Source organism: Anabrus simplex, chromosome 2, assembly GCF_040414725.1.
Source record: "Anabrus simplex isolate iqAnaSimp1 chromosome 2, ASM4041472v1, whole genome shotgun sequence".
NCBI lineage: Eukaryota > Metazoa > Arthropoda > Insecta > Orthoptera > Tettigoniidae > Anabrus > Anabrus simplex.
Window position 1 is genome coordinate 912134268 of NC_090266.1, and position 27153 is coordinate 912161420.

The 27153-nt window shown below is 38.4% G+C and overlaps 1 protein-coding gene across 2 annotated transcripts in view; it reads right to left on the reverse strand.

The window, feature by feature from the left end:
• The window catches only part of fal (falten), a 641611-nt gene extending 614703 nt beyond the window's left edge, over window positions 1-26908 (reverse strand). Inside the window, exon 1 of one of the 2 annotated variants that reach the window (XM_067141683.2) lies at window positions 26776-26908. The gene's annotated coding sequence lies outside the window, so the exon portion shown is untranslated. The remainder of the gene's footprint in view (window positions 1-26775) is intronic. The other variant, XM_067141684.2, reaches the window with a different exon arrangement.
• Window positions 26909-27153: the final 245 nt, after the last annotated feature.

The following is a 27153-nucleotide window of genomic DNA, read 5'->3' on the forward strand; positions in this document are numbered from 1 at the left end:
GTCGAGGCAGTCGTGAAGGTTGAGCAAATCATGCGTGAAGATAGGCAAATCACTCTGGATGGTCTCTGCACTTTGGTTCCTCAGGTTTCCCGAAGCGCCTCTCACGGAATTTTGACGGAAAAGTTGAAATACCGAAATGTGTGCGCAAGATGGATGACAGCACCGATGATGAGGTGAAAGATTAGGTTCACAACTTCCTGAACAGCATGGCGGCGAGCTGGTATGACATGGGCATACAAAAACTGTCACAGCGTCTACAAAAATGCATCAACCGAAATGGTGATTAGGTAGAAAAATAAGTAAATGTTCAAGCAGTAAAATGATGTAAACCATTGTAGATATAAACAGGTCTATGCATTTATAAAAGAATAGGAGACCTTATTTTTGGGATTACCTTCGTATATATACTAGGCCTATACTATACATACCATAAATACTCCTTTGATTAGAAAATAGTTTTGGTTTTATATTAACACATCAAATTCTTATCTTTACTCACTGCTCCTAGAAATCATCCTCGTAGTCATCATCGGCACTCTCATTGTAGTCATCCTCAACCTCTACATCCGCAGCACGCAAGGTTTGAGTTCCTGTAGCAGCTGCTGCACTTCAAATGGCAAAGGCTTGTTCTTCTTATGCAAGAAAAGAGCAGCACTTATTACCGGGTCATAACTTAACAAAAGCCTGTTAAACACATCTTGAATGTTGTATTCTTGAGACTATTTTCTTGCGTGACCCTCCTTGTATCGCCGAATGTGCTTATGTCTTGCCTCCTGCGCTTCTTTTCCCAGCATACCTATTGATAGGATGGCCGATTCAATGATACTTCCTCCACGTATAAGGATCTTGAGCACGGTAGATTGAAAGAGACATCACAGATATAACTCAAGATACAGATGTGTCGTGTCTGCAGTAAAGTTATCAAATTGATCAACATCAACAGGAAGTCCAGTTAATATGGCATGAAGAATCACAGCAAATCTATTATTTCTTCACTGATTCTGGTAATTTTAGCTGATTTGACTGGGTTATGAAAGAATCTTCGAGCAATATTTTCGTCATTGAAATTTCCTACTCCTCCACATCTAGGCTGATCAACGATTACACCCATTTCAGAGTGAAATCCTTCTCCTATATGCTGCTTCATCATATCAACTTTGACCTTTTCTTCGGGTTTTCCATTCTACCATACGTTTACATCAAGTTAGTAAGCAATATGCAAAAGGCATTAAAAAAATCTAATGCATGCATGCAGGGATAAAAGACCAAATGCAAAATGGCCGACATTAACTCTCTTTGATCTTAACTGAATATCGTTCATGGTTTCAGGTGTAGATCCACATACGTAACATTTCTGTGTTCGCATTTCACTCAAAGAATTGCAGACTTCACCATCAACCATAGTCAGGGCAAAGTCAGTAATTACATTAAAATACACACCTTCAGCAACAACTTTAGTGGGAACCAAAGATCGTATTTGTTCCGCAATACAACGAACTTCTCTCTTACACATTTTTGATGTCTCCTTTTCGTACAGGATCTTGATTGGACAACACTCTTGGAGAGGAAGGACAAGGATTTTGCCACCGAACCCTGTTACTTTTGTCCCCATTTGAAACCGAATGTAACTGCAAAGGCACCAAAGAAATAAATATATGAGTCACTTAACTGTATTTTCCGACTGGAATTTTTGTTTGCAAACACTTAAAATACTACTACCGTCACAGCCCCACTTGAACACTCCTTTTACCGTATCATTAATACATTTTAATACATTGTTTCATAACATTAGGTTGCACACTTATAAGTCGATGAATTGTGTGATCTACAAGAGCCTGCAATGTTACTTTTGCAGAGATCTCCGTCACCTTGAGAGCTGCCTTTGGGGGGTAGCACTTCAGTTCCATTTCTCTCACATTATAGGTTGCATAATTTTCACTGTTGCTTGCCTTTTCCCCAACTCGTATACTGACATACTGTCTCTTTTAAAACTCATTATCTGTCATAAATCCTTAAGCTGCTTCTGCACTATAATGCATGGGAGGCAATGATGGTGATCTGAAAGCTCTCTTATACCTCATAGCCCTTTGCAGTGAAGATTCCAGAATATCCTTAAGAATCCCTGCAGCATCCCTTTTACCAGTGGACCTAAGTGATACCTCCGCGGCCAATACAAGTTCTTCACGAGATTTCTCTTCTACTGGATATGGTTGCGTTTTGTTGTATCTCCACTTTCAGTAAAAATCTTCCTAGTCTTCCCATTCTTGAAGGACCAAGTTTTTCTGTTGCAAGTCCCTCGTATTTATTAAACAATTGTACTTCTCCATCTAGCCATGCACTGCATTCGGTAAGAAAACTGTCTTTCTTTCTACCGCACTGCTTCAGATTTATACCAAAATTACACTTAAAAGCACTTAGATTTTTAAGTCCTAAAAATGTCCTTAGAAGAGTTATCAAGGTCATATTTGCGCACTACAAAATCATATTATGCTTCAATAGAAGCATTAATACACAATACCTCCTCGAAGAGTTCCCGTCTTTTAACAATACACCACCGCACCTGCGGAGTTAGTTCTGTAAACAATATTATATTTATCGAAAAGGCGCAAATATGTACAACATTTTAAGGATGGAAATTGAAGAACACACTATAGGCTATATGTTGTGGTCACGAATAGGGCTGAATCCTTACAAGTTTTTTTAATATGTCTGCGGGAATTTACCTAATTTAAAAGTGATCATTACTTTTTCACTGATCACAACTGATTCAGTTTAATGCAACGAATATAATTCCGATAGTTATTATATACATTAAAAATGTAAGTGCTTACACAGTGTGACAACCTAATACCAAGATGAAACTAATGCCTTTCTTCTTCACCGAGCTAACAAAAAAGGAGCCCCTTGTCAAATAACACATCAAGAAGCGCGCTATCTGATGCGGCTGACGCATCGCAACTTCAGTGTTTATCTTGATTTATGACAGTGAGGGACAAATCAAACTCAGGCTAGTGTAGTTCAGACAGTGGTAAACGAAATGCATAGTGTACGATATTGTTTCATTGACTTCCCAAAACAACTTTTGTCCAGCTAGATATGATTCCTGGCCCACTATGCACTGGTATCACCGGCCCATACCATAACATGAGGAGGGCGTTGCTTAATCTCTTCACAATAATGACGTTGGTCCTATGCCCACATGTAAACATTTCGAGACCGGGTGCTAAGATACAAAGCACATTAATCTCTCATCATAACATTACGGTAAGTCGCCGATGTTGGAAAAGCTGCAAATGACTGCAAGTATCACGTCGCACATTTACACCGTATCACTTAATTCATTGATGCTACTGCGTTGAAATAAACCTTTATTCTGCATCGAACAACGATTGTAGGTTCTGGGAATGTCCATCTCCGCCGTTCACTTCCTTGTCGACTTTGCTGGTGACCAAAGCAATGATGCATTTAAGTGTTCAGTGACTTCATTATCGCTATATTATTTCTTGGTTGCAGTTAGCCCAAACTCAGTTGCAAAGGTCTTTCTTTCCAGTTTCCGAAGACCAGCCTCCATCGGGGCTTCTTTTTTGAAGCAATTAAAAAAGCTTTCCCCTGTTTCATCTTATCTCTCTCCCATTCGTTCCTTTTCATGTACCCATACGCTAAGAAGAAGAAATTCTTCAATTGTGAATCTGCTTGTATCTGCCATTATAGCACAATAATATTTAAAACACCAGTCTGAAAACAGAACTGTGCAAAGATAGTTTCGTCCGGGAGCTGGCTTCCTTCTTACAGAGTACTGTTGATCGCAACTGCGAATTTGCTGCATTAGCTTTGCTGCTCCTTGATACAATCTCACTACACTGCCATCCTGGGAGAATACATATCCTAAATACTTGAAATTTCCTGCCTGTTCCGGCCTTATATTTTTGTCGCCTGACATTCAATCCTCTTAGGTTTCTAACCTACTGATGTCACTTTAATCTTGGCAAGGCTAAATTTCATATCATACTCATTGCACGTATTTTCAAGTTCCAAGATATTACACAGCAGGCTTTCAGCATAATCTGGTCATCAGCACTGGGCACATTGCTTACATCTCCATTCAACTGAACTCCTTCCTGCCACTATATACCTTTCTGTAGATGACTCATGTAAATTATGAAGAACAAAAGGTGTTTGCGACGTCAACAGAAATATTTCCTTTTACGCTGAGAAGATATTCAAAATACTCCTTCCACTTGTCCAGTTATTTCCTGGGATCTATTATGAGTTTACACAATTAACCAAAACACTATTCATTTCTTTTTCCCTCCCTTTCTAAAATTCTTTATTACTATCCAGGAGGTTTCCTTGCTGCTTGACCTAGCCTTTTTATGTTATTAACGAAATCTTACCAAGACAATTGCTTGGATTCAACAATTATTTCTTTCGTCCTGCTTCTTTCATCTGCATCAGTCCTTGTTTGGAGCCATTTCTAACATGCCTTCTTACGTTTACGAGCTGCACTCAATTCATCATTACGCCAAGATGTTCACTCCCCCACCCATATTTACATACAGTTGTTCCAAAGCATTTCCAAGCTGTTTGTACTGCAGCATCCATGTACGCCACCCATTCTCTTTCTATATCCTATACCTGGTTTGTGTCCATTGTTTGGAACTTTTCACTAATCGTTTCTGTGTACTAATTTTCTCATCCTGGAGATTTTCCACCCTTATTCGTCCGCAGACAAAATTCACTCGAGATACATAGTTCACTACAGATCTGGTCTGTATCCCCCAAAAATACCCGGAAACCCCATACATTCCTAACAGGTTTCCTGAATTCGAAGTCTGTTATGATATAGTCTATTATGGATCTGGTACCCCTGCCCTTCAATGTGTAGTTGTGAATAACGTTATACTCGAAGAATATATTCGCTTTCCTATTAGCTTCGATATCTTCCCCACGTGTACCAATCACCTTCTCATATCCTTCAGTTCTATTTCCAACTCTCTCATTGAAATCACTCATTAGCACTATCCTATCCTTGCTGTTGACCCTAAATATGTCACTCTGTGCTCCATAAGACTTTACAACTTCCTCTTCATCTGCACCCTCACATGGTGAATTGACCAAGGCAATTCTCATCCTAATTCCTCCAACTACCAAATATACCCATATTATTCGCTCATTTACGTTCGTAACAGACACTATGTTGCGCGCAACAGTATTCCTGACGAGTCCTATACCACCCTCTGCCCTTCTGTTTTTAACACCTGTCAAAAACATTTTATAATCTATCTCTTCCTAGTTATCTCCCCTTACCCGAATACCATTAACTCGTTGGCCGTACCATACACCACCATTTTGGACCGAAAGGAGTCATACGAAACTGTTCTCTACCAACTTATAAACGCCAGTAGTTCAAGTTATTGCCAAGAGATGGGTCTTGTGGCACATACTGATAACTCCCTGAAATTTAGGGAATCTTCTAAATAAAATTCACTGTATTAAGTTCATAGAATGACGTATAGAAAGACAAAATGTGATTTGCCAGCGCTTATAGTAAACAAACGTGGCTGACGGCGACGAAGATACCGTGAAGTGACTAGAAAGTGATAATTTTTCGTCAGGAGACAGTGATCATTCTTACAAGTTGACAACAGTGATACTTTTGGTGAAAATGATTTTAGTGATGACTGCAGTATGAACGATGTAAACAAAGACAGTGATGTAGTGGATGCTTTGGGAGTTGGATCTTCAGCATACATTTCCCATATACTGAGGACAATTCCATTCACTGGTGTTTCTGGTCTCAATGCAAATCCTTACGTATAAGATGTCTGTTCTGAATTCCTTGGGGGCAAGTTCTGGGAAAAGATAGAAACCAATGACTATGCAGATTTCGAGATGAATAATTTGACAACAAATAGACTGAAACGTGACAGTAAATGGTATCCTTGCACGGCTGATGAAATAAAGGCATATTTTTTGCTGGTGATTCTCATGAGTCAAATGTAAGGAAACTGAACCTCGAGTTGTACTGGTCTAACAGGAAGATTACAGAAAATAAAATATTTTCTGAAACTATGAATTTTGAGCAATTCTATCAAATTTCACAATTTTTGCACTACCCCAATGACAATTTTACAGAGCCTAACTATCTTATAAGAAAGACCAGACCAGTTACTTCACATTCACAAACAAAGTTTAAGAAAATCTGCAATCTGGATAGAGATACAGGCATTGATGAGCCTCCCATGAATTTCGAGGCAAGCTCTCATTTGTGCAATTCAATCCTTCCAAGAGAGCGAGGTTTGTAATTAAAACTTTTAAACTCTGTGAAAGTGCACCTGGGTACTGCTCCGAGTTCAAAATTTATATAGGACAAGACAAACACTGTGATATTCCAACACCAGAAGTAGTAGTGTTAGATCTAATAAAAGCAAAGTTGAATCAAGGTCGTATATTATACCATACCTGCCAACTTTACAAAACCAAAAAATCAGGAAAAATCGGGAAGAATCAGGAGATACAATAGGTAAAAACTGCTTACTCTATATATGTCTTGCGCAATACACGAGTACTATGGTATATTATAACACTTATTGTCTCTAAACCCGACTGTTGCTATACGAGGCTAAAAATTACACATCTCTATTCCCTCACAGGAAGTATATGAGAGAGATGATTGGTCTCTGATAAGCTTTCTGAAAATAATATGAAATCATGCTCCACACGTGTGAATTAGTCATGGACTTCGATGCCATTACTTAGCAAATGCATAGATTAATATAGTGCATCACGCGCCCGCACGATTATGCGAAGCGCAATGTTATTTTTATCAAGTAGTAAGTTAAAATTTGCCAGAATTGTTTCCAAATGGCTCCTAAGATCTCTATAAAAGTTACTAGTCACTATCTTTGACACTGTCACTAGAATACTAAAAAAGACTCCAAATCTGGCGACTAGTCTCTAGAATCGACGAGACTGATGTGAACCAAGACTTGGTCTGTGGTGTTGTAGTTGGTCTTGTGTGAACGAACACGAACATAGCACGCCAGAACGAGAGAGTGACAATCTATATACGTGTCGCGATACACAGGTTTCAATAAACATCGCACATTCTCGCGCATTTCTCGTTAATGAACGTCGATATTTCATTTGAAAGCGGCCAATGAGCGAAGGAATTCCGGCCACTTGTGTACAAAGCTGAAATGGCAGGATTTGAAAAATGTTTGAAGTTCACCAAAAATAAGCTAAAATCTGGAGAAATAATAGAATAATCGGGAGGCGGGAAAAACTGTCGAAAATCGGGTGTATCCCGCCTAAATAGGGAAAGTTAGCAGGTATGTCTGCCATGCTTCTCTTGAACTTTATCGTATCTTGTTGGAGAATGGAACACATGCTGTAGGGACCAGGCGCTGTAACAGGAAAAACACAGAATTCTGCACAGTACAACTGAAGAAAGGTGATGCCACCAGAAAGACAGCTACCAGTAATAATATTATTGCCATAAGGTGGAATGAGAGAAAAGACATTCATTTGCTTTCTTGCCGTTGAAGACATTGACTTGAAGTAGTAAAATTTCGCAGAAAACCATGAGGTCAAGAAGTGGAAAATCTTAAGGACACTGGAATAAACAACAGCAAAATGAATGCTGTAGATCTTCAAGGCCAAATTCCTTGAGCGTTTCTCTGTAATGTGACATACTATGAAGGATTACAGAAAGATAATGCTGTATCTTTTGGATATGGCTACCTTCACAATCCACATGTTGTATTCATGAAGGTTACTAGCAGGCAGTTGCATTATACCAAGATTCGCACTACATTAACTGAGAAAATGTTGCAAGTACTGATCTCCCCCCTTAACACCAAAAGGGAAACTGCCTAGTAATGACTGCCCCCTGCAGCTTCATGGGCAAGTATGTAGCAATTTTCCAGTTCCTATGACTCCAACAGAAAGGAAAAAACCATCCATCCAGGCCCTGTAATGTTGGCAAGGCTCATAAATTAAGGTCAGAAGTAGGGTAACTACGTGAAAAATGTGGTGTGCCACTTAATCAGGAGAGCTGTTACAAAAAATTTCACACACTAATTCACTATTGAAGACTGAAAAATAATTACTGAGCATTTAAGCATTGATTGATCTGTGATGAAAGCAGCTTTCTAAAATGTTAATTTTTTAAATTAATTCTCCATAAACCAAGTTACTGCACTTGCCTAATTTTCAAATATAGTTTTCTGTCCCTGCAGGTAGAACAATTATTCAGGTTCCCATGGGTTAATTCTTAACATGTCCAAATGCAACCTCTTTGTTGACTTAACTAGTTCTTTCTTCCACAAGCCCCATTAATATAGATAGCTCCCAATCAAATTCCATTTCGTTTGCCTACTTGTTCCCAAGGAGTCCTTCACCTATCAAATGGAAATGGGACTCCGTTATTCCCATACATCCGACGCTTCCTTAAAAATATTCTGAGGTGGGTAAATTCTGTGAAGCTGGATGCTACCCTATGTATACAGTCCAAATAAGGATCTCTACTCTAATGCGTTCGGGGCCACCAATGGATGGTAGTCCTAGTCGCGTGAGAACAAGGAGGGCAATGACTCCGAATATGTCCACAATGCCAACTCCTATTCCACAGCAACTGATATCCTTACTCTCAGGACCACTTACTAAGCCACTTGGATGTGACTATAGTGACCCACACCACGAATCAACAAAAGAAAAATGATCAAAAATGTAAGGAGTAATGAAGCTTCTTTTATACCACCATGGTACAGAAGCAGTTCAAATGGCTGCTGTCCCTTTCTGCAAGAGATCAAACAGCAGCTAATGCCAGCAAATCAAAGTGCATCAGCCCTACAGTCAACCAGGACCTTACCTGATGTATAGTATGTGCTGCAAATTTGTAACAATTCATGAGCCTGTGATATGAATATAACTTTCGTTAGAGCAACGATCTGTTCATTTTAAACACAACACTATTCCACATGCTGCAGATAAAATTGCTTATATCTTCTCAGTACAGCAAGCCATTTGCTAGAACTACGTGACTTTTTAAGAGGTATCGTATTTAACTGAACTATCCACTAGCTTTACCCATGTTCAGTAGCTTACAGTTAATACCACTATACTGTCAATAAAAGTTAAATAAAACATATTTTCCATCAGAACAACCCATAACCATCTGAAGTAAACTGAGTAAATGAAAGGATTAAGTCTATAAGGCTAACCCAACACTTTGGCAGCTACCAGATGTGTGATTAACTGATTAAGCTCGGGAACAAAACATACAAATTATCAGCTTGTAATCAATACGGATTGGAGTTTTTGAAAATGCATATTTTGTGGGTTTATTGGATTTATTGCATATTCAAAACATAACAGCATATAGGCTACACAGTACTGCCATAAGTTCTATCAGCACTTTCAGTGTATATAACTATTAAATAAAACTATGCAAACCCATTAATATACAGGTACACCAACTTTCAAATGTAAAAAAATCAGGAGATAATTGACAGAGATTCGTGACATATTACGACACATCACTGATGTCAGAACATTTACTAATTCATTATAATTCAATACATTAAGAGCTCTATTTGGCCTACATATATTTATTTTTCATTATTTATATGTGAATACTAAATACTGGACATACCTGAACTTTAGGATCATGCGACTTATCCTTCAACATGCTGAACACATTACGACACCCGTAGCTAACTTAGGGTTGTATTCATGAACGAGACTTTGACTTAGACTTAGAAGGCGGCAAGTCGCCATTTCCATTTCATAATCGCTACTTGGAGGTAAGTAAACTTAGAATACGACTTTACCTCCAAGTGGCCGATGATCCGTACTTAAGTAGACTCTGAGATCAGAAAAATAATAAAATGGCAGATATTGCTCATGTAGTTAATTTTGTAGACGAAATTGAAGAGATCCAGGAAATTATTCAGTACCTACGTTATGCCTAATCCTCGGCATGTTATAAAGAGATGCACGAAACCCGGTTGAATTTAATACAGAAAATTAGTTCAGAAAACGATATAGATTCGACAAACCTACAGTATTAGATGTACTAACGATGTTTGAAAACGAATTACAGAAATACAATAATCGAGTATCACCCATACCTCCAATAAGAGAGTTGCTAATTTCGTTAAGAATTTTTTTTAACTTTACGTCACATGGCGACGATGGGATAGGAAAGACCAAGGAATGGGAAGGAAGCAGCCGTGGCCTTAAGGTTCAGCCCCCCAGCATTTGCCTGGTGTGAAAATGGGAAACCACGGGAAACCATCTTCAGGGCTGCCGACAGTGGGGTTCGAACCCACTATTTCCCGGATACAAGCTCACAGCTGCGCGCCCCTAAGCGCATGGACAAATCGCCCGGTCATTAAGATATTATGCTACAGGTAAGAGTAAAATTACTGTTACTATAGCGCAAAGGTTTTTGCACTTTCTATTCATCGTGTTATCTATTTAGGTTAAGGGATGATCAGAACAGATTAATGCATCCTTATGGTAAATACAATAGTCTTTCACACTTCCATGGTTTTCAGGTAACTTCCAAATTGATTCCTCTGATTTACGAGGAGTAAGCCAGCCCTCAGTATGTAGAATAGTCAAAAGAATATCGAATATCGATCCTGACTGCCCGAAAGAGACCACAGTTTCGTTCCCAAATGAAGCTGAAAGTCGAAATAATGCGCGATGTGTGTATGAAAGATCCCAATTCCCTGGAGTTGTTGAAGCTATTGATTCCAGCCATGTACCAATAATAAGTCCAGGTGGCAACCATGTTGAGGTTTTCCGTACTAGGAAAGGGATTTTTAGTTTCAATTATCAGGGCATAGCCAACCACGAGATGAAGTTTATTGATTTCGTTTTCAGCTATATCTTTATTCTCTTTCACTAGTTCTAGTAACACCTCCCTTTCATAGTTGTTGAAGGCTGGCAATTTTTTCTTTCCATCCATTGTCGAGAAATAAAAATTAACTGTATTTGATTGAGTTTAGAATCCAATGCAATCTATAACGCAGGAACAACTGAATTTCTTCTTCTACCTCTTTATTAAGAAAAAACATTGAGTGATGCTCTTCCATTTTTTTCACTGCCAACTTCATATCTAATTCTTCACATCGTAACTTACCAAAGTCTACTTATGCCAGAGTCTACTTTGTAAAAGTTGCGTCTATGAAACAGACTTCCACGAAACTCAACTAAGGGAACTTACGTAATTCTAAGTCAAAGTCACGTTCATGAATACGACTCTGTTTCATAGACGCAACTTTTACAAAGTAGACTCTGGCGTAAGTAGACTTTGGTAAGTTACGATGTGAAGAATTAGATATGAAGTTGGCAATGAAAACAATGGAAGAGCAGTGTAGCATCTCCCATCACTCAATGTTTTTTCTTAAAAAAGAAGAAGAAATTCAGCTGTTTCTTGCGTTATAGACTCTAAACACAATCAAATCCAGTTAATTTTTATTTCTCGACGATGGATGGAAAGAAAAAATTGCCAGCCTTCAACAACTATGAAAGGCTAACAACTATGTTACTAGAACTAGTGAAAGAGAAGAAAGATAGCCTATAGTTGAAATCGAAATCAATCAATAAACTCGTGGTTGACTATGCCCTGACAATTGAAACTAAAAATCCCTTTCCTATTACGGAAAACCTCAGCATGGTTGCCACCTGGGCTTATTATTGGTACATGGGTGGAATCAATAGCTCCAACCACTCCAGGGAAACGGGATCTTTCATACACACGTCGCGCATTAGTTCGACATTCAGCTTCATTTGGGAACGAAACAAACTGTGGTCTCTTTCGGGCAGTCAGGATCGATATTCTTCTGATTATTCTACATACTGAGGGCTGGCTTACTCCTCGTAAATCAGCGGAATCAATTTGGAATTTACCTGAAAACCATGGAAGTGTGAAAGGCTATTGTATTTACTATAAGAATGCATTAATCTGTACCGTTACTGATCATCCCTTAACCTAACTAGATAACATGAGTAGAAAGTACAAAGACTGTGCGCTAAATTAACAATAATTTTACTCTTACCTGTAGCATAATATCTTAACGACCGGGCGATTTGTCCGTGCGGTTAGGGGCGCGCGGCTGTGAGCTTGCATTCGGGACATAGTAGGTTCGAACCCCACTGCCGGCAGCCCTGAAGATTGTTTCCCGTGGTTTCCCATTTTCAAACCAGGCAAATGCTGGAGGTCTGTACCTTTATTAAGGCCACGGCCGCTTTCTACCCATTCCTTGGTCTTTCCTATCCCATCATCGCCGTAAGACTTATCTGTATCGATGTGACGTAAAGCGAACAGCAAAAAAAATCTTAACGAAATTAGCAACTGTATCATTGGAGGTATGGGTGATCCTCGATTATTATGTTTCTGTAATTCGTCTTCAAACATCGTTAGTACATCTAATACTGTACGTTTGTCGAATCTATATCGTTTTCTGAACTCATTTTCTGTATAAAATTGAACTGGGTTCCGTGCATCTCTTATAATACGCCGAGGATTCGGCACAACGTACTGAATAATTTCCTGGATCTCTTCAATTTCGTCTACAAAATTAACTACATCGGCAATATCTGCCACTTTATTATTTTTCTGATCTCAGAGTCTACTTAAGTACGGAACATCGGCGACTTGGAAGTAAAGTCGCCATCTAAATTTACTTACCTCCAAGTAGCGATTATGAAATGGAAATGGCGACTTACCGTGTTCTAAGTCTAAGTCTAAGTCAAAGTCTCGTTCATGAATACGACCCTTAGCCCTCTTCAGAAACTCGGAACTAAATTTTTGCTCAAAGCACTTGCCATGCTGAAGTGATTTTAAGGTTAAAAATTTTCCCAAAATGTTGTTCAGACAGCAAAGATATGAACTGTGTTTTTGTCTTTGTGACTCTGCAAAAAGTCCTTTCACATTCTGCATTGCTATGTGGAAATGATAAAATAGCAAGCATCACCTAGAGAGTGATATTCCAGCACCAGAAGTAGTAGTGTTAGATCTAGGCCTAATAAAAGCAAACTTGCATCAAAGCGTAAGTACAGAAGATACAGAAAGCAAGACAGATTGTTCAGACATGTAAAAAGAATGGGAAAGGAGCGGGTAGCAAGAAGGGTATTGGAAAGAGAAGTTAAGGGAAAGAGACCAGTTAGAAGACCGAGAAGGAAGTGGATGGATCAGATTTGGAAGGACCTTAGAGAGTCTGTCCGCCATAAGACCTATCTGTGTCGGTGCGACGTAAAGCAACTAGAGAGTCTGTCATACCCATCAGCTGATTTCATCTGACCTACCAACACCCACTGAACATCAATTCTTCCTTTTTCCAGGTCTGTTTCTTAGAGCCGAAAGTTACAGAACTGGGAATGCAAAATATCAGTTTCTTAATCTAAATGTTCTGTTTCACTAGTCAGAATGTTCGGAAACTTGTTAATGAAAAATCTAAGGCTAGAAAATGACACCTTACTTACAGCAGAAATATTAATTTGCAACTTCTGCATTAATTAAAACTTCATCTTTGAACGGAAATTTGTGTACCATGTAGTTGCATTATGAAGAGAAGTACTTTCTAACAGACTTGAAGAATGTGCACTTTTCCTCAGACTTCAAAGTGTTCAGCAAAACAAACGCCAACTTTCCTATCAAATCACAATCATCCTTTAGATTTGCTGGAGTATGATAATCTACATCAAGAAGAGAGGAGGAGCTTTTAATAACGTGTGGCTTCACAAACCTTGCCATCGCATTCAATAGTTCCTCCAAAACTGACTTCAATAAGTGGATGTGCGGCATACTTGACTGAAGAGCTACGTTTGGATTCTCAAAGATATCCACAAAACTTGAGAGAAAAAGGCAAAAGGATTTATGTAAATTTGAGGAAAGGAACATGAACAACCATTCTTCATGTGACAAGCATGGATCTTAGTCATCAGTAGTTTCATATTTTTTGGGGTGAAATTGATGACTGGGGGTTTCCTTTTAACTAAGGAGTGTGGTGAAATGTTATGACAATGCTTCACCTTTTCAGAAAAACAAGACATCTGCACTTAGACTGTGCTTAAGAATTTTGTGAGTCTTTAAAGTTCCCTTCTGAGAACTGACTGCCTAGTAAAGACTGCCCCCGCGGCTTCAGGAACAAGTATGCGGCCATTTTCCAGTTCCTATGTGTAGCAACACACTGCTCACTTTCCTTTCGCTCCTGAATAAAGTAATCAAAGGGTCTCACTGCAGCAAAATCCTATCTGAACACCTTCTTAGTGATAACCATCGAGTACGCATATGCTTCAGCATTTTCCTGATCTGTATGTTGTGTAAAGTCTGAAATTCTCTGAACTTTTCTTTCCTCTTCGCACTCCTTTCCACATAATAAAATATATCAATTATACTTTCATTTACATTTACAGGAAAGAAGCAATATTAATTAGGTGACAAGAGCGGCCTACAAAGATTATGTTACTATTTTCCCCGCTTCAAACATCCTGCAACACCATTCTTTAATCCTACCATAACTGGAGCATTATCAGCAGCAAGAGCTAGGCAGTTTTTCAATGCAATGCAGAATTCCTGAAAACAGAGCCAAAGATTGGCAATGTTAGCTCCAGTAGCATCCCCTCCTAAATTAGGCACAGAGAGTAGATGATTATGATGATGCTTGTTCAGGGTGTCCACCAAATCCAGATTTTAAAATTCCCTGACATTTCCCCTGTTTTCCAGTCATAAAAACCAGTTTTTTTCCCTGACACACAATGACAAAAAAAAAAATTATAAAGGAAGTATCAGTAATATTAAAATACATTTTAAAAACTTAACACCCAAAAAAATAAATGAGCAATTAATGTGCATATTAAATTTCAAAACTTGGAAGTTGAATTTAGTCTAAATTCAGTTTAAGTTTTAAAAAAAATGTTATTACCACTACTGCTTCAGCGAAGAAATTTCTTCATAGCCACCAATGACTGTCGAGCTTCTGCCATCACCCTCCGCTTCTTTTCTTCTAATTCTTTCAGCAACAAAGCAGCCCTTCTCTTATTTTTTTTTTGCAAAGAATCTCTACTTCCAATGCTTCACGTTTCTCTTTTAGATTTTGAACATACAAAGCATGAGCACTCCTTCTCAGCATGGAGCATGTTCTTATTAATAGAGACCTTTTCAATTCCACCAGGGTTTGGGATAGCATCATATATCATTCTCTGTGCTACAAGAGATACTTGTAGCATGTTCTTTATTATAATTTCTTTATTAACACAGGAAAACCACGTTCAAGTGAAGCATTTCCATGAAACAATATTAGTATCATTTTAAGAAATGAAGCCAACTTTTCTGTTTTCAAATTTACTGTTAGAATAACAGTGCGAAGCCAAAAGTGATCTAACCTCTCCTCTTTAGAATATAAAGAATTCACTTCTTTCAAAGTATCATTCTCACAAACAGAACTGAACTCCCTTTGTACATGATCTGCTTCATTACCAGAGATCCATTTGTTTTCAACAAAGTCATTTAAAGCTATCCTTGGCAGTCTGCTGCTTAAGATGCTACTTGGCTACACTTGGATCGAAACAAGAAATTTATTTAGTCAGTTTATATGCCAGCGGTGAGCAGACCCGGCCAACAGCTGGAAACTGCAGATGATGATGACGATGATATGCCAGCGGTGACCTTTCCAGTAACTTCTTGCACAAAGCTACCATTCCTCTTAGACAATCTGTGTGAAACACTAACACATCTCTATCATTTAATCCAGGAGTGCCATGAAGTGCTGCTTTAGCAGCATAACCTTGGTCAACTTTAGATGCAGGCAGAAAATTTTCTTTACTGTCTAAATTCGTTTTAGGACACTTTCTGAAGACTGCAGTGACTCAGACTTAACAAACCTTGTCATGACATTTATCATTAATGAAAGATTCATAAAGGAGTGATGCAAATGGAAGATCTGTCTGAAACTTTCAGGAATGGTTCCAAATCTCCAACAAGTGATCATAAAAATGACAACTTGGCGTTAAGAAGCTTATCTTTAAGTGAAGTTGATACTATTTTGAAGCTGTTACAGCTTGGGATTTTCTTACCTCTGTTTGTTCCTTCCACATATTTTTTGACATTAGGTAGGATATCTATAGCATGTTCAATGACTTGAAAATTTTCAAACCATCTTATAGCACAATATTGCAAATGAAATATGTTTGAACATGAGTAATGTGTATAATCAGCACGACGTGCAGGAGCGTAGCAAAACAAGAAGTGAAGATCACAAAGAAACTTTGCAATATTCCATTGGGTTTCTTTTACTGTCATTTTATATGAATTGTGCACTGTTCAACAAAATAGGAGCATCTAGATCATCATTTAATAAATTACCAAAATCCTGAAGGAACATTTTATTAACATTTGGACCATCCACTGAAATTTGTAAGTTTTTTTTTTAGATAGAGTCCTTGCTGTGCTTGCAAAAAACCATTTAACAAATCTGAGGAGGTAGAATGACAAAGAAACATGGAATCAAAATAAGAAGTGCATACTTCATTAGTATCAGGATTGAAACAATGAACTACAAGGTCCTTTTGGCCCATCTGAGAAACTTTATTCAGCGACTCGTCAAACCCGACGGTGAAATGTGTGCACTTACTACCCATCTCAAGAACTCGTTTATGGAAAGAGAGCTAAACCATGAGTGATTGTATACGCAACTTTTGTTCTGCGCAGTTGAACTTTCGAAGTTGTTTCAGAGTCTGGAAACATTACTAGCAACAAACGTACACTAGCTTCACTCACACGTAGAGAATGGTGTTGCACGACAGTATGCATGCACCCTATAATCTCGGCTTTGGTTACTTGACCTCTTGAAAGATAATTCTGTAGACATCTCATCACTGGTGATATTTCTTTAATGGAAGGAGGAGGAGAAGAAGAAGTCATATGTGATAGAGTTTGTTGTAGTAGCTGTGGCAGGCAGAGGGGAAACTTGTGCGCAGCCAGGTATTATCTACTGAGTTTAAGTCTTTTGTTACTTCACTATTCAAATGTTCCTTTTTAAAATAACTTGAAAGGGATGACGAGAACTGGCTGAACTTGACAATACTGGCATGCTTCTTTCCTCCCAGCCACCTTTCATTAAACAAAGTTTTCCTTGGCTTTGATGATATTGTTAGCTGGAAAAAGAAGTAAGATAAGGATACTGTAAAAATCTTCCAAATAGCCCTATACTCCGCATGGCTTTCTTCTAAATTGACAGTTCGCAAAACATGTGAGCATTGCCTTACCTATGCTGCCAGCACTCTACTGCTTCAATAACAGTTGATACAATATAACTGCGGCACACAGCCCTCGTAAAATGTAATACCGTACTACGAAAATCACACGCGAATCACATGTGAAAAATTCACAAATCCTTCTAAGATAGTGCATGCACACTTCCTAACAATATCCGACACTAAAACAAGAATAGGTACATTATTATTAAGAATAAAAGAAAAATTATTCATGGCTAATGACTGTCATAGGAAGGATGTTATATGGCTGATCGAGACCACGGTGCTATTTTTTGCCGAGTCACATTCTTGCCACTTGTCTTTCACGAACCAGAATGAGGTATGATACACAGGCTAACTACAGTATATACTAACCAACACACAGATGTAAATAAAATTACATCTACACTGAACACTATTAAACCTATACCACACACACAGAGTGAGGTAGCTTAACCACATGGTGATGTAGACAATACAATTGTCAGCCAGGTTTAGAAATTGCGCTCAACCGATATAAATCGATATGAACGGCAGCTTGGGATTGGTTGGATCACGACCGAATACATCCAAACATACTTCACAAACTCAAAATGTCTTAACCAACAAACAACCTTCATCTTACAATGTGATGTCACTATTTTAAATCTTGTTCTGTATTCACAAAATTACATGTGATATTACAAGCTACTAGTTGTGCCTCAAAACTTCCGAAGCCCTCGCACGAAAGATAGGTTAGAAACTCAACATGGGACAGCCCAAATGGTGTTGCGATGCACTACACATTTACACAAGGCTTACCTACGTCAGTGAATTTAATAATAATAATAATAATAATAATAATAATAATAATAATAATAATAATAATAATAATCATCATCATCATCATCATCATCATCATGAGCACTGGAATGAGTATTAAGTTTTAAGAGAATTTCACACTTTTCTGCATTCAGTCAGTGTTTTGTGTCTGTTTTTACATTTTGTGAGGTAGTAACTATCACACACGTCATTACATAGTAAACAAACACAGTTATCCGTCGGGTTGTGGAATTTTGTCTATATGCATATTTTGTTGTGGAAGCCATGCATTGAAGCGATTAGAAAAACTGAGAACGCAATATAGGCCTAATTCATCAAGCTCGCCATTTCCCAACAACACAGAATATTCAATAGTAAGCACATCAAAACAATGAAAATTCGATCGACCAATCATATAGCTATTGATATTATTGGTTACTTCACATTCGAGATCACACTTTATTAACTTTTCATTAAAATTTCTTCCTGGCATAAAAGACATGCCCTAGATTAATGTTATAAAAACTGAAAAATGTGTTTATATTACACAGATAAATATGGTATGTCAATTTTATCTGGCAGAAGAACGAATTTCCAGATTTTTTAGTGAATTCCCTGACATTTCCAGGTTTTCCCGTTATTTGTCGAATTCCCTGACATTTCCCTGTTTCCCAGGTTTTCCATACGGGTGGACACCCTGTTGTTGTTTAAAGGGGCCTAACATAGAGCTCATCGGCCCGTAATGGTACTAAATGAGACGAAATGGAATGAGAAATTAAAAGTCTGAAAGTGTCCCCTGACCAGAATAAAAAACGTGAGGACGAAGAATGAATGGATGGACATAAATTTAAATCAGTCAGTGGATGCGACCCGCAATGCCTTACTTTCACAGAAACTGACTTAAAACAATAGTATTACTGACCAAGGGACTGCTGCTATAGCATAACGCTGATTCGATGATGCTTGCAGTCTAAAAGGGGTAAAAAATCCAAGTTATCGGCCCCTCATAACGGTACTTATCTCTAGGAAAGTAGAACCATGGTATTTGTCATGTGGCGGTACTAATCAAAAGTAGCAGAGACTCGCAGTATTCCACACATTATGGTACTACTCACAGGTTATGAAATTCGACATAATACAGACCTATGGTTTTTCTCACATTGCGGCAACGCAACCATATGGTGTTCATCACATAAGTGTACTAACCACAGGGACCTGCACTATCCCGTGGTGTTCCTCATATACGGTAGTGGGTACTAATCAAAGACAAGGCAGAACCATGGTAGCCATCATCCCATGGTAGCTATCATCCCATGGTACTGCTCATATGGTGGTACTAATCACAGGTACTGCATAAGCCGACTGCATGGTGCTCCTGTGTGCTACTAATCACAAACCTATTTGGTACCCAATATAGTGGTACAACGCGCAAGTAAAAGCGACCCACGATGTTCTCCGCGTGGTGGTACTAATTACAAGTAGTTTCATGGCTGCAAGACAATCATCCCTTGGTCGCCACGTTTAGTCGCCTCTTACGACAGGCTGGGGATACCGTGGGTGTATTCTTCGTCTGCGTCCCCCACCCACAGGGGGTTGTGTGTTTGGTCCGTGAGAGGTATTTTATTTCCCTAAAGTCCGCCAGCAAGCCGGTTAGGACCCCACTATCCGCCACCTGGGACACGCGACGTGGGAGTATCACTTCTCCCCCGCTACGCCAGCCTAGTAAGTTCGTGGCACAGAGAGTAGACAACTCGGAATTTCATTGAGTTCAGGCCTAAAAAATGTTGCAACAATAGGACATACAGTAGAACCCCATTTATCCAAAATAAAAGGGGTGGAGCCAATTCGGTTGACGTGCTTTTTGGATGACACATGGTACATATTTTCTGAAGTTAAATGTCGAAATTAAAATGCATAAAACCTGTTAAGCACAGGTGCATACTGTATATAATATCATAAAAATGTTTACATAATGTCAATCATTGTACAAAATCAGTGATTTTCTTCTGAATTTTCTTGGTGTAGCGCCAACATTTCATCATTGCTTCGTTCAACAAAGCGCAAAGCAATCTGAAATAATGAAACAATTTTTTTTGCAATGGGGTAAGAAAAGCATTGGAACTACAGTATACAACGGGAAGGCCAGTGGAACGACCTTGGGTGAAAGAAGAATATGAATGGATAAGGGATGCTGGATTTCCCCAGTTCCCTAACAGAAACTGCAGTATAGTCCGAGCAGTAAACAAGATGAAACTCCCGCAACTGAAGCAACGTTAACCACGGTGTACATAATCTTCATGATGAATAATGCAGTAGTAGTAATAATGCAGTAATAGTAGTGATTCCTGCTTGTTCAAGAAAAAATATATCATGGAACAAACTAGATGGTAAGAAACTTTTGTTTTATGCTACACGTGCATTCCAGTATAAGTCATGATATAAAAATAGGGTTTGCCTATTAGCTCTCAGCACATATAGTAAGAGAATTACTTCTATCGACAGCTAAGAACGAGAGGGTAAAAATGAAATATTAAAATACGATTTTACCGGAGCATTTCGGTTAAGCGGGATTTTACTGTATTTTGAAGTTCTTTTATTGCTACCATCAGTAGCGACAGAAAATGCAATCATCTGCAAATGTGAAACAATTTTTGCCCTTTCTTCCACGCACATTTCTGTAATGATAGCCGCTGTTTTCGTACTAGCACACCCATATCGTTACGCGATTTTCAAATCAGGAAACATTTTATGAAACAATGACCCCGCGTGGTCGGCACTATTTACAGGCAGGTTATGTTCTATGATAAATGACGTAAATACAGCCTCTGCATTCATCAAGCACTTACATCTTGGTTTTTACATGAAAAGTTCAGTTTGTGGCCTCTTTCTACACACTGCACACTCTTCTTATGTTTTTTCGTTTGCACATGATTGAGTGTATCGCACTTCCCGCCATGCACAACTGAAAAATCACACCTACGTATAGTACAGAATGTGAACGTTCATCCCTTCCCGAATTCACTGAAACATGGAAACTCTTCCGAATAAGCGATTTTTAAACACTGCATCATATTTCTTTTCTTTTCTTTTTTTTTTTTTTCTTTTTTACATTTTGACCAAAACAAATATTAAGACATACAACCAAGAAGCACTACTACACGACGTAACACGAGCATTCATGCAGGTCCTGCCCCAGGTAGACGTCTATGGCGTGCTACTTCTGAGGTTAGGTTACTCGCTTACAACTTCCACTTCCTATTATTAAGCTGTTTGAGTATTTGACTGTATTATAGACCTAAGAGGAGCACATGGCTGGCCACCGTACCCCGCACTGCTATCCAACTGTGATTATTAGAACTACTATCGACCAGCCATACTCAGCCATATCTCGATAGAACGAGGAAACGTGCGGGAGTTCAAAATAATACAAAAATTACTGAAACTGCACTGAAAATTAGGGAATCGGTCCCAGCGATTTGGGAGATCAGGAAGAACGATGAAAAACTGGGAATCTCCCACTTAAATCGGGAGAGTTGGCATGTCTGAATATACATATATTGTGAAAAAAAAAAAAAAATGCTACAAAATGAATATAGGCCTACTCTTATTCAAAATGATCATCATATGCAGCAACACGGCGGCGAAAACATTGAGGACACTCGTCAATAGCTGTACGAATTGTGCCCAGTGGAATTTTTTTAACAGCTTACGTGATTTGACTTTTTTAATGTCTCAATATTGCAGTGCAGTTTTTGACATGCTACTGCCTTGAGCTTCTACCACAGAGAATAATCCAAAGGATTGAGCTCCGGACTTCCACAAGGCCAGTCAGCAGCAGCAATGAACCGTGGGACATTGCTTGCCAACCACTGCTGTGTCGTTTTGGTTTTGTGTGCAGGAGCACTAACTTATTGAAAAATCCAAGATTTCCCTTCAAACAGCTTTGAATTGATACATAGTATTGCCTTTTCCAACACTGTCTGGTAGACAGCTCCAGAAGTCTTTACTCCACCTTCGCAAAAATGTACCCCCCCCCCCCCCACAATTCTCCCCGCCAAGAAACTGCCCACCATACCATGACAGAGGCAGGGTGATGTCCACACTGCACATATGGAACTTTTTCTCTTGCCTCCTTGGAGGACCCTGCGTACACACAATAGTTTCACTTATTAAAAAATTCTTCCACAGTGAATATTTTTTCACCTGTGAATAGGATGTCACGATACTGGCTCTCCCCATATGTTGTTAACAAAGCATGGGATTGAACCCGGCGTATCTCCATTAATTTTTCTGTTTGTAAATGATGTAAGTATCTTTGTATGCATAAATAAGTACAGAAGATACAGAAAGCAAGACTGAGATGGTTTGGACATGTAAAAAGAATAGGAAAGGAACGGGTAGCAAGAAGGGAATTGGAAAGAGAAGTTGAGGGAAAGAGACCAGTTGGAAGACAGAGAAGAAAGTGGATGGATCAGATTTGGAAGGACTTTAGAGAAGCTGGATTGGATGTGGCGGAAGTAATGAAGCAGGAAAAGTTGAAGGACAGAAAGGAGCGGAGGAGGCTTGTTAACCACACACGGGTGATTGGAGTGGAACATTGATGATGATGATGATAATGAATACGTAAATCATCCTTCAAAATACGTGACATAGTTCATGGAGATATATTCATTTCAAGGGACAAAATTAATTGTTTACACAAAGGAGTGCATTGAATCCTTGCACAAACAGCATTCAAAACTTATTTTCTGTGTACACACCTAGGACAGCCTGATATGAAGCGATCAACAGTTGCACCCGTTTATTTAAACCGTGCTATTCTCCGGAACACAAATCGTTCTTTGATACAGAAATGTTTCTGCGTAGAAAAAATTTCCTTAGCTCGCTTTTCCAATGAAGTGAGGCCAATACAGTGATACGATTCTAATACACTCCCCACTTCACCTTTCAGAGCTGCCTGCTGTTGGCACACTGCAAGCCGGTTACTGGCAGGGTCATGAAGGTGACCTTGTGGATGCTTGTTTATTCACAATTACTACACTACAGCACGTATAGATTTTACTGACAGAACTTATGGCAGTACTGTGTACATTTGAAATTAAGTACAATTTAAAATATCTCTAACAAAATTGATTTTGCCTGCAAGTTGGATATCCCTTGCAAGCAACTTTCTGTGTAACAGATAACAAGATAACAGTATTTTACGCAAGCATGCCGCCTGGCTCTTTCAAGAAAGAGATGGAGTGGAACATTATTTTCACCAATGGGACTGTATCCCTGTAAGGAACTTTCTGAGAGACAGAATAACGAGATAAAGTTATTTTACGCAAGCGTACTGCCTGGCTATTTCAGGAAGGGGATGGAATGGAATAAGACACTCCTTTCACTATCTCGGCAGCCAGTAGCACGGGATTAGTTCTGTGAGGAGTTTCTTCAGTTAATGTGTTATTTTATTCGTAGTCTGCATATCCTCTACAAAAAATGCCCAAAAAAGAAGAGCAGCAGGAAGTAGTTATTAAATCAGTGGGTGTCAGGTAATAATGCTCATTTACCTGATAGCATCATCTGTTGTCAAGTATGCTCGAAGGAAGTGAAACGTGAAAAGGAATTTCATCCTGAACAACATGCAAAAAAACAACTGCACTTATTATGGCAAAGGAGGGAATATAGAACAACACACTTCTCATGCATGTAAAACCAAAGCCTCCACTTAATACAATACATTTTCAGCCTAGCCTTGTAAGGCTTTACTATGCAACAATATTCTGTGGAATAAATTAAACAATCCAATTCTACTGTCATTCCTGAAGAAATATTGTGTAAACCTTGATATCCTACATGAGTCAATTCTTATCTACCTCTTCTGTATGAATCTACCATGAACTCAGTCCATTCCAACGTTGGAAGACACTACGGTTAGTTGTTGGGTCTGCCCTGTCAACATATATTATAAAATACGTAAGTTTACATAATTATTACTCATACATGTTTCGAGAGCGGGCCCCCTCTCTTCATCAGCGAACTTGACATCTCAAAACGAAATTCCACATATTCTAAGATCTATTAATACTAACTTACGGTAAAAACATGAACAGTTAAAATATTATTATAACACGCACACTAAAGAGTTTCTTTACTAATGCTTATCTAAATAGCATTAATAGTTGTATTTGTCTTATTGTTGAGGAATCAGTTTAAAAATTTATATAAAAAACAGTCTATCTCTTGCATTAACTCAAAATAAAACTATGTCTTAGCCTTGCTTGCTCTTAAAAATCCATCTAAGACGTTCTTTATCATCCACTGAATTACTTTCTACCTTATAAGGTCTATTTGGAATAATCTGTCCCTTGAATGTAACTTAGTTGTATAGACTCATCCCACGATGTTGCTTGGCCATATATAATCAGAGCAGGCCAATCAGTCCGCCGTGCCCTTGGAATAAGTAGATGTTCTTATTGTAATGTACCGGAGCGATAAACTACTTTCTCTCCAGCCAGACACACACGACCAGTAGTCACTTCAGACTTGTTGCTACATCTAAATTTTTTAAAAATTGAGTTTTACGAACTGCAAACATTCATCCCTAACTACTGTAAGGTCATTCGTACCTACCTTCCAAACCACCTCTATAGAGAGGGTGGAAGAACTAAAAGGAATTTAAATGCATTTGTGGATGTTGAACATAAACAAATCCTAGGATTCAGTAGAACATGGCTGCCCCTCATGCCTTGCAATAAACAGGATTTGGGATGTATATCCAGGCCTAAAACCGTAATTTCTCGGTAAAAATGTGCACTGAACATGGGATCCTCTCTCTGAACTGTGGTGACACTTCATTTATAAACAAGCTTCCATATTTCATAATGTTATATCGAAGATGAAGTGCGACAGATCATCATCAATTTAATCGATGGATGCAATGAGCGACTTGAGAAGAAATTACAAGTAAGAAGAGAAGAAATACCAGTAGTCTTGGAAGAAACTAACATCGGTTTTATCCCTAGTAGAGCGAGGGTGTACGTAACTTCACTGGAAGAAGGCAGCTAGGTTAGAGAACGAAGCATAGAGGAAACTGCAATAATATTCCATAAAAACTGTGTTGAATGATGATGAGCCTCGAAATACCATTATATGATAATGTTTAGCCTAGTGGAGAAATACAGACACCCAGCACATGTATTAAAACGAAAATTTGTTGATATTCTTCATGCAACATTGAACCTTAGATGACAGAACATTCCTAGTCAGTTTTAAGCTCAAATATTATCACATAGCAGTTTTCATCAGTGCAACAACGGTATTTAGATCTGTGGTTTAAAAACTTCAGGAAAATGAGTGATTTTCCAGTGGGCTTCAAAGGTGCATGTTCATATGTGGTCTGAGGTTGAAACGAGTGTTTAATTCAGAGCCAGTCAAGGGTTCTTTGTTATATAGATACTCAATTACTTTATGAACTTTCATGCTGTGCCAGGTATGAAACACTGAAGAAGAATAAAAAATGTGAAATAGCTTGAACAATGCTGTAGATGTAGATAAGCGGTCAACAGAAATTCACCTTCAAGGACCATAATATCAGGCATCATCCACCAGTCATTCAGTGCAACCTTTCCCAAAGAGGTATAACCTCTGTAAAAATGTTATTCTCCAAAGTAAAAAGATTTTGGACAATAGAAAAATCTTATTTAAAAGTCTTTATGATTACCGAAATTTCCAGCAAACTTTAAACACATTTTTTGAAGTGTTCCCTTATTCATTAAGCTTATTAGCATAATCACAAAAATATCTGAATAAATTATGTAATCAAATAGTGCTTTACATCCGAAATTATATTTTAATTTTATAATCAATATGTGCTCCGAAACGTATATGAGTAACCTCCTTAGGCCTGATGTTATACAGTTAATTGTACTCCATAACTGAACTGAGGGGTTCGCAAATTATCGGTATAATGCCATAAAAGATTCTGTTTCAGTTGGGAGAGTTGTTGCAATCTCCCTCTCAAAAATAATTACAGTTTGAAATACATCACTGCATTGTAACCTTATTTCTCATACACATCCCCACAAGGATACTGTAAATCTGGAGGAATATTCGACGGGAGGTTGTTCTTCCCAGACAACACGCAGTTAATACGCTTAAATAATTATGAATACTTCCCTAGGCTACTTTAAAATAAAATACCACTGAACTATGAGTGTCTTAGGGGGTAATAAGAACTTCTCAAAACTATGAAAGAAGATAAGTGAACAAACACGCGTAGCTACTAAGAACAAATGTTCACTCGAGAAATAAAAACTAGCAACAAGACTTCAACCAAATTTAGCATACACAACTAGGATTTGTTTCCTTCATACACAGCATAATTTCCCCGAGTCAATCATGGAGCTGCTGACATTGAAGAACAATCTTCAAATATCACTATAATATCTGTAAGAAGGTGGCTTTTAGTGACACGACTTGCAACGCATGGTTTCCGCCAACAAATATGAAAGAGTCAAGTCTTTCCAAGAGCTAACGAACAAGTGCATTTGCGATTTTTGCGAAGAAAAAAAATTTAAAAAAAGTTAAAAATGTCACGTCATGAAGTGTGCTAACATAACTGTATCACCGACACAATTCTGTTTAGAACAATTTGTAATCGACTCCTCATGACCACTGCGCACATTCTCCTTCATTATTTAATTACAATTCGTATTCACCCACCTGCAAATCACATGTGCAATTCACTATAGGCCTACACACACACACCAAGATGTCTATCGCTATTCGATCAAGAATAAATTGGTTTCGTTATCAGGTCGGAATTATTATCCGATAACCATAACCATAGAAACACGTTTCACGATCGATAGAAAAATCAGAATTGCTCTGGAGTAGCAAAGAAGTAAGGAATAGCGAATTACACGATAGAAAATCTGACATCTGTATACCTCACGCTTGTTCGTAACGAAGTGAACCTCCTGTACTGTTCTATAGTAATTTTAGATGGAACTGATTCTCTGTAGTCATAATATTAGCTGGATAATGAAAATAAGAAATTCCTTTCGAAAGTAGCAGACTGAATCAGATTGGATAACTTGT